Here is a 13,294-nt window from a genome sequence, read left to right on the forward strand (position 1 = left end):
GCCGGTATTAGAGTCAGTTCAGGCAGGGTGACCAGATTTTCCCGGGGTGAAAGCGGGATAGAGGGGTGTGGCCAGGGGGCGGGGCTTATCACAGAGTATAATTTTACCTCCATCATTATACAGAGGACGGGGAGGAGCGCCGTGTGGTCATTTCCTAGCACTGGACGGCCATTAATATATGCTGGTAGCCTTCAGCTGATCGCTTCACACTTTGTCCTTCCACATGTGAATTGAGAATCTTAAGAGTTTTCTCAGTCTGGACGTGCCGTCCGCGGACCGAAGGCCATGATTGTGACAACCGTGCGCTACACTAGCGGACCTTCCTCCGCCGCTTCTTGTTTTGTTTCCGCCTCTTCGAATTGAGACCTTGAGAATAACGTGATCATTCTTTATGAAGACCCTTCTCTCACTAGCTGCATCTGTAGAAAGATGTCTGTCAATGTCTGCCTTGTCACTACCGTATGTGCGACCGACAATCGTGACCCGCCCGTTACACAATGGACATCACTGTCTGTCCCGGCGCTTTTAATGAACGGAGATTCGGCTTGCGACTGCGCCCTAAAGTTGGATTTTCGTGGCTCCATATAGTCTCTTGAATAAAACAATTCATCAGCAGTGACAAACTAAAGTCAGTATGTCACACGTAGCGGAAATGCTGCGGAATCTGCAGCGGAGGTTTCCACTACATCTAAACATATGCTTAGTCAGCTTGAGGTACGCTGCCATGTGCTGAGTAGCCTCAGTAGTAATTGTGACCCCCCACAGTGGCCCCAGTAGTACTGTGTTTCCCCGAAAATAAACCCTAGCCAGATTTTTTGGGGAGACTTAAAATATAAGCCCTACCCCAAAATAAGCCCTAGTTACATTACATTAAAAAAAGGAATACATTACTTAGCAGGCTCAATTTGGGTGGCTCCCCCTGCTCAAGTGCTCCAAGATCCCTTCCTGGTTACAAGATTCATCGAGCGCTGCATTGATTTGCTAAACAGCACTAAAAGAACCAATCACAGTCATCAATTCGTGGAAGCGGGAATTGTGAATCCCGTAACCAGGAAGTGTTCCTGTGTGGGCAGTTGAGAACTGTGGGAACCGCGCCGGAGCCCTGGAGAGCGGCAGGAGGGACCTGGACCGAGCCTGCTAGGTAAGTTAAGACATTCCCCCAAAATAAGATCCTAGCACCTCTTTTGGGGAAAAAATAAATATAGGACAGTGTCTTATTTTTGGGGGAAACACGGTAATAGTCCTCTATATCGGCCTCAGTAGTAATAGTGTCCCTCACATTGGTCTCAGTAGTAATAGCGCCGCCCTGTGACTGATATACTTACCTCATCCTGGTCTTCAAAGCGCCGCTGTTCCTCTGCTCGGCACTGCTGTTGGCACCTGGACACCTCCTCCCTTCTCCTCTCCTGTGGAACCAAGGAGGAGAGGTCAGGGGAGAAGGATCCCAGGTGCACACACTGACGTCAGTTTGTGCACCCGTAGCAGCGCCACTGATTACCAGCCTGGAAGTCGCAACACCCCAGGTGGTAATCACCTTCATGATGACCCAACGTCCCAAAAGCCCCTTTTATATGCAACGATTATTGCTCAAACAGCAAAAAAATTGAAGTAATTGATGACATTTTATGCATAAAATTACACGCCCAGATATTGACTTTATTTCCCTCATTAGCTAGTAAACTCAGGAGCATGTGTTTGCTCAGCTGGGCGTGTGTTTATGTGAGGGATTATCTGGCCAGCAGATGTCATTGTCTTCTCCTGGCATTCAGTAAACAAAGTACTTATTGTGTATGAAAGACAAACAAAACCATCCTGCAGCCTTCTAAAAGACGAGCGAAATGCATGGAAATGGAACGAATTTGGACCGGCTGCATACGAAAAGTGGACAAATAGCGCACGACTGCCAGCGTTTACACGCAACGATAATAATTGCATGTAAAAGGGCCCTTAGGGACAGTGGGGCTGTCCTGCCTAAATCAGGATGTCTGGTCACCTTAGTTCAGGGTTTCCATCTCTCTGCTCGCTTTTTGGAGGCGAGAAACGGAAATAAAACCTCATTGATTTCAGTAGGGTTTCAAAAAATAGGCAAGTAAACGGAAAGGCCGCCATTCAGTCCGGGTACGGGGGCTGTTTTTACAGAAAAATTGGGCAGTCTGCAGCGTTATGTTTCCATCAAAACGTAAACCTGACAGATTGGAAGCAAACGGAAGCTTTTTTGTTTGTTTTCTGTTTTTTTTACCCCATTGAAAAAAGGGAAAGCAAAAGATCAGTTAATTTCCGTTTTATATCAGCTTTCAAAAACGAAGCAGAGAGACCGAAGCCCCGAGCTGACCCCGACGCTGGCGGCCTGCTTCAGAATGTCGCACACATGCTAAATTTGCCGCGAATACCTTTTTTCTGTGGTGTGAAACTTTGAGATTTTTCAGAGCTATTGCGCCTGGGTTTTTGTCCTAAAGTGCGACTTTCTAGTGTAATTACGTTGCGCCTGACCTTTGAACCTCGTGCGCCTGTTCTTCTTTAATCTGTCCACCAAGCCGCACCGTTTTCATTTCAAATTGGCAACAGTAGCCGCAGATTTCCACGCAGAAAGTCTGCACAAAATCCGCTGCAAATCGCACTGTGTGAGCCTGGCCTTAGAAGGTCGGACATTACAGTAAGCTACCTTCCAACAGGTGGCGCTGCTGATGGTGCGGATGAGGCCCCCGTGGAGCAGGAGAACCACCGCGGCCGTACAGCGCTGCTCCCAACCTGCTCGGTCTCCATAGCAGCTGCAGTGGTTTTCTGGCTTCTCCAGTCTTTTGTACATCTGTGACAAGAAGGTGTGACCTGCGGTATAACTGCGGGGTGAGTCGCAGTCTCCGTACAGTCAGAACCAGTGAACTTTCCATCCAGCTGTCCCCGCAGTCACCAGACCCACTTCATACAGTTACCGTTGCTTTGATTTTGCCGGATTGCCGTCTGCTGCTCTCGATAAACAAGTATGTAGCGATGCGTGTGACTTCTTTCCTGGGTACACCACAGACCTTCATGTGTCGCCACAAGTACAAGTTGAGTGGGCTGAGAGCTGGATACCTTGGCGGACACTGCAGGACCGTGACGACCAATATAGGAACTTGGAAACTGTTGATGCAACCAACGGTGCCTGCAGAGACCAGAGCGGGGGTGGGGGCTGCCCCGTATGCTGAAAATACACTCATTGTCAAAAACCAATCCCTCCACTAGAAGTTGTCAGAATGGAATGAAACTTTCTCTCTGTGATTGTAAAATTGATTTCTCACGGCCAAAAAACTCACGCGAGATTTGTGCGGTGCGAGAATCACGTATATAAACCCCATTCTTTTGAATGGAGTCATATAAGAGCGGTATGTCCTATATTTTTGCATCACACCAGCAGGGGGCAGTGTGCCGCTCCACAGCAAAGGCAGGATTGGGGTGCTCACCCTGAGGTCTGCAGGCACGAACACGGCCATCGTTAGTGCCCAAACTAAACCTGGGTTCATCACTGAGGACAAACCAGTTTCACTCTGTAGCATCCAGTTTCATCGTTCACAACATGATTGTAAACGGAGACGATGGTGGGGGTCAGAGGCCGTACATGTAATGGGGGCCGTGAGACCAAATGTCCTTCAGCCAAGTGCTTTGAAATGGTTCCACTAGACACTGGGGTGTAACGATGGCGTCCTCTGTTTCTGGTTGGCGGACAATTAAACTGTTGGAGCTGCTGATGCTTGTTGGACGATCAGATGCTCCTCTCTATTGGTGGTCTGTCGAGGGGGTCCTGAGCCCAGTCGCCTTGTGTGCCCCCATACACAAGTCCCAACACCCCCTAACAGTCTGGTCAGACCCTCCTCTCTACTGGTGGTCTGTCGAGGGGGTCCTGAGCCCAGTCGCCTTGTGTGCCCTCATCCACAAGTCCCAACACCCCCTAACAGTCTGTCAGAGGCTCCTCTCTACTGGTGGTCTGTAGGGGGCATTCTGAACCTGGTCACCTTGTGTGCCATCATCCACTAGTCCCAACACCCCCTAACAGTCTGGTCAGATGCTCCTCTCTACTGGTGGTCTGTAGGGGGCGTCCTGAGCCCGGTCACCTTGTTTGCCTCCATCCACTGGATCCACCACCCCCTAACAGTCTGGTCAGACGCTCCTTTCTACTGGTCGTCTGTCGGGGGCGTCCTGAGCCTGGTCACTTTGTGTGCCCATATCCACTGATTCCAACACCTCTTAACAGTCTGGTCAGATGCTCCTCTCTACTGGTGGTCTGTAGGGGGTGCCCTGAGCCCGGTCACCTTGTGTGCCCCCATCCACTGGTCCCAACACCCCCTAACAGTCTGTTCAGACGCTCCTCTCTACTGGTGGTCTGTAGGGGGCATCCTGAGCCCGGTCACCTTGTGTGCCCTCACCTTGTGGTCCCAACACCTCCTAACAATCTGGTCAGAATGACCCAGTGGGGGACAATTCATCAATACGACCATCCAGCTTCTCACACCCCAATAATGCGCCCCCCTCTGGTAATGGGGTGAAATCTCTGCATCGTAGAGGCGTCTAGTGGCCAACAAGCTCTATACAAGCGGAAGAAGAGGTCACTACACACAAGGAGCCTCCGAGAGCCTCTTATAGGCCAAGGGGGGAACCACTTATAGGGCCTCTGGTGACAAGACCGTCCATCTAATCACCACAACTCTCATCATTTACAGATCTGCCTGAGATGGAACCGCAGGACGGGTATTGCAACATACAATGGTACAATGACTCACTGTATGTTTAGGTACATTATTGAAAGGTTGTCAAAGGTCCAACAAGTTCCCTCATATCCCGTGTGGCAGCATTAGTTCCTCAGAATTGCACATCCTTGAGGGACTGCGGTGCAGATTGTTATTCAATTACACAGATTTAGTAATGTGATCCACTGTAATCAATCGGCTGTTAATATATAGAGGGCACAAGGGCTTCCAGCACCCTCCCACGCTACCCAGGCTCATGTCTACCCAACATTTCCTAGTCACACCCTGTTGGTAAGGGTAGTGTATAAGACAAGCCTTGTAATGGGGTTACTGGTGTTTCTGCTTCAGTTGCTCCAAATTTTTAGATCCTTAAAGGGGTTCTGTCATTAAAAAGCAATAATTCTATACTCGCCTATTCCTAACCAAGCAGACTCCTTACCGCATCTTCTCCTTGCTGATCTTCTCCCCTCTCTTGCAGTTCCGGGGGGTCACCTCACCCCGGCCGATTCCTTTCCTTGCTGCCTGGCAATGTACGCTACGTCATTAAATTACAGTCTGGCAGGGTGTTACGCTCTCGTGGGCAAGTGAGCATCGGGCCCACGCGAACGTTACCAAAGATAGGGAACACCAGGTTTGAGTACCACCAACTAACCCCTGTCCCTATCTTCTTGAAAGATAAGTGACCAAGGACCTAACAGAGACTATACCAGACAAACCCCAGATACAAACAGGGAACACTGACAATCATACAACACCCCCCTGCATACCTAGCCAGATGGAATAACTAAAGAATGTACGAGGTATTGGTTCATATATTGGCCAAGATACTTAAGCCCACAAGCCACTACAAGGCTCCTCGTTGTCTTGTGGGTCCCTACACTACCAAGACAACTAAAGCCAGACTTGCACACACATGATACAACAAGACACCAATCACACCGAAAGCTGCACGGCAAAGGCAACAAGACACAAATCACACAGCAAGCTGCACAGACAAGGAAACATGACTGCTCATCCTGGAAACCCAGCAGACACTGAAAGGAGCTGGTGTGTGTGTGTGTATATATATATATGAGCACTGACCCTGGGGATTGGATGACCTGAGCAAACCACACCCAGCCAGCTAAATCAACCACTTGTGGAGCGGTGCTGCTAGAAACACTGAGGGAAATAGATTCCAGCACAGCACAACCCTAACACAGGGAGTGCTGAGATACTTCAGAGACTGCTCATGCCCGCTGTGTCTGCAATAGATCAGCATTCCTTCCTAGCCAGTGAACCCTATGTCACAGGGACGTGACCCTCACTGACCTGCCGGAAGAAGAATGCAAGGAATGCAGGCTCCATAACAAGCAGAAGAGAATCCAGACGGCTTGTGGTGAGCTGACATGGGGACTGGTTAAGATCAGTGAGGAGAAGATGTGGTAAGGAGTCTGCCCGTGGAGCATTAGGGGAGTATAGAATTTATTTTTTCTAATGACAAACACCCTTTAAAGCCTCTTTCACACGGGCGACAGTGATATCACCGTGAGAATATCGCAGCTGTGTTCTGTTTGACATTGCTGCGTTTTCTCGTGGCAATATCGTGATTTTGTGGCGCTCTTTTGCCAGCATTTTTGGGGGGTGAGTGGGGGGCTACCCTGAAAATAAGCCCTAGCTGCATAAAAAAAACCCAAACAATGCATTACCTATCAGGCGCTGTCCGCTTCGACGCACTTCTCCGCAGGTCCCCGACACACATGCTTGTAGTCTTCAGCCAGCGCTTCCTAGTCAGGGGTTCAAAAACCACGCCTCCAGGAAGGGCTGGCTCTAATTGGCTGAGCCGCGGAGCTCGAGATCCAATCACTGCGGGGCTCGATGAACCAATCACAGCCATCACATTAAATGGCTATGATTGGTTCATCGAGTGCTGCAATGATTGGCTGAGCAGCGACACTTGAGAACCAATCAGAGCCAACGCTTCCTGGAGGCGTGGTTTTTGAACGCCTGACCAGGAAGTGCTGGCTGAGGACTACAACTAAGTGTGCTGTGGACCTGTGGAAGAGAAGTGTGGCTGAATGGACAGCGTCTGTTAGGTAATGTATTGTGGGTTTTTTAATGCAGCTAGGGCTTATTTTAGGGACAAAGAGTAGGATTTCCTAAAAGCTGCATCAAACCGCGTTTTCATGCGATGCAATGCAACACAAAGAAAAGCTCCATAGGGGAACATGGGCTAAAAAACATAGCAAATTGCGGCTGTATAGAGCATGCTGCGGTTTTTTTTGTTCTTGCAATGTAGCCGCCTACAAAACATCGCTAATGTGAAGGAACCCGTAGGAAAGCACGGGCGCCACATATGTGCGATTTGTAGCGCTGTCGCATCGCCAGAAAATCGCACGATTTTGTCGTCCCTGTGATGCGGTCTGAAGGGGTTTTATCACCAGTATCTGGCCCTGACCTAATATAAAACCGACTCTCCTCGGCTCTCTGCGGCGCAGCTCAGCGGCTCCCGGTGGAGGTCAAGTGACCCCTGAAGTCAGAGTCTGCAGCATCACCGTCCGAACCCCTGGTATCAACGCTCACATCCTGGTCACCATGATGCCAGGAATTGGGGACGGCGACACTACAGCCTCCGATTGGCTACTTCCACCAGGCCGTACGCCAGGAAGCCGGAGCCGCTCAGCTGCCCAGGAGGGTATGCGCTGTTGTTGTTGTGTGGTTTTCTTATTTTAGGTCGGGTTCAGCTGCTGGCAGGATTTTCCTGGCAGTGATATAACCTGTCGGGTAGGTTCACAAGTAGCAGAAAAGATGCTGCAGATTTTGCCTCGGATCGAGCCGATTTCAGCCGGCACATAACGGCGCTCCTTCCACCTCCGCATGCCGAGCGCTCACTGCCAGCAGGAAGAGTGCAGCGCACACCGTCACCTCAGAGCCTTCATCTGAGCCAGTGACAGGCAGCCCACACCCGCATCACCTGACTGGCAGTGGCTGCCAGGTGACGGTGTGCGCTGCACTGTTGGTGCTGGCAGTGGGTGCCCAGCATGTGGAGGTGAGAGGAGCGCCGTTATGTGCCGGCTGAAATCGGCTGCTGATCTGTCGCTGAATCAGAGTCACAATCGGCACCAATGATGAACACTTTGATGCAGGAAATCTGCAGCATGTCCGTCGCTTGTGAACATACCCTTAGGCTGCCTGTCCATGGGCGTTACTGAACTGCGTTCCCCGCAGTGATTATCCAGCCGTGGGAACGCAGTGAAGGCTCTCCATAGCATTACTATGGAAAGCGCCGCCCCCCTGTCCACGAGTGGAGAATCATTGCGATTCTCTGCTCGCGGACTGCGAATTGCCGCGATGCTCCGCAGTCAGCCTATCGGTCAGATAGGCTCACAGCAGAGATCCGTCCTCTGGCTCCTGCTCCCGGGTGGCAGCTCCCGCAGCGGAGATCCACCGCAGGATACCGCAACGCCCGTGGACAGGCAGTCTAAGGCAACCTTCACACGGGCGAGCGCGATACTGGGATGAGAAACTCAGCCTGATAGCGCACTCCCCATTGCGCGTTTTCCTGCCAATGCAAGGCGTTTTACTGTTAAAGACGCCTCCCATCACTTCTGGGAAGTAGCGATACTTTGGCGCGGCTTTCATGTGCATTAGAGAATCGGCAAATGTTTCCCATTGTCTGCCAAGCAACGGAAAAGATAGGACATGCAGCGTTGTATATGACTTCATTTAAAAGCATGGGGCTCATATCTGCGCAAGTTTTGTGCCTCTCACAACGCTCCTAACTCGTGCGAGATTCAAGGCCCTAAGGAGACAACGGTGACATCTCTTTATGTGGAGCAGCTAAGAGTGATGCCGGACCTACTTCTACCTTGTGCATACAGTGTGTTCCCTAGGGTCTTGTTAAGGCATCAGCACATTTCGGTCGCACAAATGGTCACAAATCACTTACCGCATTGTTTGGCCGCTCGGGTGTGTTTGTGTGCGCAGTGAATATGCGGATTTTCGGAGTATGTTGTGCCCATTTACGCCCAACGGGCTCTCGCTGAGTCTCTGTTCACTCAATCGCACATCGTGTGAAACAAAATGACACTGGTGAACGAACCCACTGAAACCGATGGGATCTATTCCCTACTTATTACGTGTACATAATACGGTTGTGAAGGAACCCTACGGTACTACAGATGTGTTGCAACCCACAAGGGCATGTAATAATCTAAACATACCCCCCATGTAATGCTTTCTCTGTTAAAGGGGCGGTCTGGGGCAACAAAAAATAATTGAAACCTGCTCGGCGGTGTATAAAAACAAGTCCCATTCGCCTCCCCTGATCCCCGCTGCTCCTGTTCCAACTGTGCCTGATCCCAGCTGCACTCTTCCAGCTTCAGCAATGACATCCAAGGACAGGGACACGTCCCCGGCTGTATGTAGCTTAGGATAAGGTGACCAGACGTCCCGATTTAGGTGGGACAGTCCTGCTTTGGGACCCTGTGTCCCGCTTTCCCCAGGGTCCCAAGCAGGACAGACGTTTGTTCCGCTTTTGGGATGCGGGGTCACCATTAAAGTGATTACCAGTCGGAGTGCCGCGGTTCCCCACCTGGTAATCACTCTGCAGCACCGCTGCCGGTTACACAAACTGATGGCAGTGTGTGCATCTGGGATCTTTTTCCCTTTCTCCCCTGACCTCTTTTCCTTGGTTCCACAGGAGGAGAGGGGAGGAGGCGCTACTGAGAGGACGACGAGGAAGAGGTAAGTATATCGGTCTTAGGGGGGCTACTGTGGGGGACACTTACCACTAAGGCCACTGTGGGGGACACTATTACTCTTGGGGCTACTGTGGGGGACACTTACCACTAAGGCCACTGTGGGGGTCAGTATTACTACTGGGGCCGATTTGGGGTTACTATTACTACTGAGGCCACTGTGGGGGTCTCTATTACTCAGTGGTGAGACCCCCTACCGATCAGACTTATCACCTTTTCTGTCCATAGGTGATAAAAGTTGATTTTGGTACAACCGCTTTAATTTGCTAAGAATGCTCACCTGTTCGCACCACTCCTCATCCAGCGCTGCAGCACCAGTGCCCCCGCACAGAACCTGGAAGAAGCGACAAGGTGTGTGACATGTGAGCGGTCAGCCAGTCACAGGCTTCAGTGGCCATAGAAGTAGAGTCAGCGAAGCCAGCGAGTGGCTGAGCAGTCACAATGTACGGCCCGTGACTGGCCTCTGATTCTCCCAGGTCTTGTGCGGGGGCACTAGGGCTATAGCGCTGGACGAGGAATGGACAGGTGAGCATTCAATTTTTACTTATTTTAAGGCAGTTTATAAAAAAGGTTAAAGTCCTGGAAAAACCCTTCAATACTCCAATCTCGTGACCCTCGGGGACAATGACACTGTTCAGGAAATACGGGAAGGTCATTTTGATAAGTATTTATCAACAAACACATCAGACGTCCCGAACCAAGAGTATCTGCAAAATGTGACACCGAGTTCATGGTGCCTGCGTGCGCAAAATGATATCCCCTCCGGATTGGGCCGGTTTGCGCCTTAAAGGCGGAGCCAAATTTTGGCAATCTGACTTGTGTCACTTTAACATAGAATAACTCTGTAGAGGTTTTGCAGATCCCAGTGATGCTGACATTACGGCGCGCGTTGTACTTCATTTAGGTGGTAAAAACAGACCAATAGAGTTTGCCGATATTTATTAAAAGCGCCAAAATTGGGAACTTCTTGAAATTTTTTTTTTCACACTTTCAACTGCAATATCTCAAATATGTGCGAACACACTGTACAAAGTTTTGATGAGATAGATATTTCCATCTGTTTACTTTATTCTGGACGCACATTTGAAAAACTTTGTTTTTTATTAACCATTTAGGAGACGTACATATTTAACATTGATTATTAACATTTTGTTTTCCTGCATCAAGCCAAGATTGCAGCGGCTCACAGGTGTCAGAATGATAGATACCCCACAAATGACCCCATTTAAAAAACTACACCCCTTAATGTATTCACTGAGGATTTTGACCTTTTTATATTTTTGCAAATACGTCATTTTAAAGGCAGTTTTTTTTTCTATAATTCACATGAAAATGAGGATTTGCACCCCAAAATGGATCCCCCTTTTTGTCCTATGTTCAGAGACATACCCATTGTGGCCCTAATGTTGTATCTGTATGCACAACGGGGCCCAAACCGAAAGCAGCAGCCGGTGGCTTTCAGAGCAGACCTTTTGCTTGGAGGTGATTAAGGCCCCATTGCCCATTTGTAGAGCCCTTGAGCGGCCCAAACAATACAGAACCCCCATAATGATAATTAATCTAAGCAAAGCGGAAGGAAAAAAAATACAATTTTCATTTTTTTGGCAATTGTGTCATTATAAAAACAGTTTTTTTTGTACAGCACACTGGTAATGATGTGAATAACGCCGAGCTCAAGGACCGTTTGTGGAATGATGTGAGCTGTGAGCCCGGCCGTGGCGCTGCGTACGGCTGCATAATATACTGCGCATACCTGCGTCCTCACACAGGGGATCATCCGCTGTACACCTTTTGTTTGTATTTCCCGCACCGTCGCTTTGTGATGACGCAGGTACCCGCAGCCTGTACACAATGTAGATGCGTAGAGGCTGCGGGTATATCCACCACCATGGAGCACAATGGGCTCTATGTTGCGGATATCCGCGGTAAAATAGAACCTGCTGCCTTCTGCAAGTGGATTATGTAATTCCAACCCGCTAATGTGAGCGGAATTGCGTAATCCAGTGCATTTGATTGATTCGCGTATTACGGTGGATCAAACGCATGCAGAATCCGCAATTTCTAACCAGTCAAGTGAGAGCGGCCTAAGGTAGATCGCTACCTTTATATCACGTGACCGGGGACCACAGAACGAGGCCACCGCAGACCGCTTCAGGCACTCAGTGATCTTTGGTAGCCAGGAGCAAGAAGATTTTAAGTTTCCCAGGCCCTCCCTGACTCCTGCGCATGTGTCCGGTGTTTTGCCGGTGCATGCTCAGAGGCCGGGGAAGGTCCATGGAGGAGGATCGCGTCGGGGTTCAAACATGGGGGCCTCCGGTAACAAGTTTTATCTCCCCTCACTGATGGCATCAGAGGGGGGATTAAACTTCAACTTTTAAAAAAAACTTTTACGTGATCGCTATTATTCATTGGATAACGGCGATCACATGACCGGTGATCGCTCACCACAGACCTCGGTCACTGCTCCAGGCTCTTACCTACCTTTAGTAGCCATTGCGTCCGCCATTTTGCCAACGGGCACATTCGCCGAAGCTGGGGAAAGGTCCGTGGATAAAGATCCCGTCGGGGGACATCGACAGAGGCTTTAGGTAAGTCATTTCACCTTCCCTTAGGGATCGGATCCGTGACGGGAGCTGAAACTTTAACCATAAAATCTCCAGGCTCTCGGCTACGTTTGGTAGCTGGGAGCAAGGAGATTGAAAATTACTCGGGCAATCCACAGTTTTTGCGCAGGCATCTGCCATTTTGCCAACGGGCACGTGTGCAGAAGCCGAGGTAAGGTCCGCGGATAAATTTGGGGGGCGTAGCTACATAATTTCATCTTCCCTCATGGATATGATCCGTGCAGGAGGGGTATAGCAGTGGGGGAAGCTGCTCCACCATTGTTTTGGGGGTTTGTTTTTACCTATCTGAGGTTTCTCCAGTACTGGCTGTTGGAGCAGGAGCCTGGCTGTTGGCCGTCAACCAAACCATCACTATGAAAACATGCAAGTGCAGGTTTATAATCTACTAATGGGGTCAGTAAAAAGGCGTAGTTACTAAGGGGTTAAAGCCAATCACCTGCTGTGTGTGAATTGCAGTGAACAAGCGCCGTTGCTCGTTACAGTGGGCCAGCTTGTGTAAATGGGCCTGTGCCCTAAGAACAGGCCAGCAGTATTATAATCCCAGAGAACCCCTGGAAATGGCCATGTGGCCTTAAAAATAAAGCAGCTACGGCTGTCCGGGTGCGAAGAGGCAAAAATACAAAAATGTCCTTCCTCTTTTTAAATTGGCTCAGCCCGTCTGAGGTTTCGGTCTGATCATCATTTAGGTACGGGGAGCCATCTAGTGTTTGTCTGCGGACTTGCAGCACGGTCTGCTGCAGTCCAGAAGTATATAGCGGTTCGGCCTCGGCGGGGCGGAACAGAAAAGTTGGTTTTCATGTATTCTTATTTTAAAAGCTTTTCGGAAAAGGCCAAAAAGCAGAAGTGACGGCGATGGAGCAGCGACGGAACCGAAGTCCGAGCCCTTGTATGGTTTCTGGACCGGCGGTGTGCCCGGTCTTCACCGCTCGATGATAGCTGAGTTCCCCCCTACAGATGAGCTGAACTCTTCCCAAAGTAGAACATGCGTGACTCGCTTCGGCTTACTGACTGGACGGATTGTTGTCCTTGAAGTGATTGGAGGTCGTACTGCGAGGCTTCAGAGTTCCTGAAAAGGATTGGCTGGAGCTGGAATACCCTTTAACCCTTTAACTACCAGTCTTTTCTGCTTTTACCATCCCATTCTTTCAAGAACCAAAACTTTTCATTCCTATATCCACATAAGAGGGCCGGCTTCTTTCAGGGATGACTT

The sequence above is a fragment of the Eleutherodactylus coqui genome, chromosome 4, assembly GCF_035609145.1.
Source record: "Eleutherodactylus coqui strain aEleCoq1 chromosome 4, aEleCoq1.hap1, whole genome shotgun sequence".
Taxonomy (NCBI): Eukaryota; Metazoa; Chordata; class Amphibia; order Anura; family Eleutherodactylidae; genus Eleutherodactylus; species Eleutherodactylus coqui.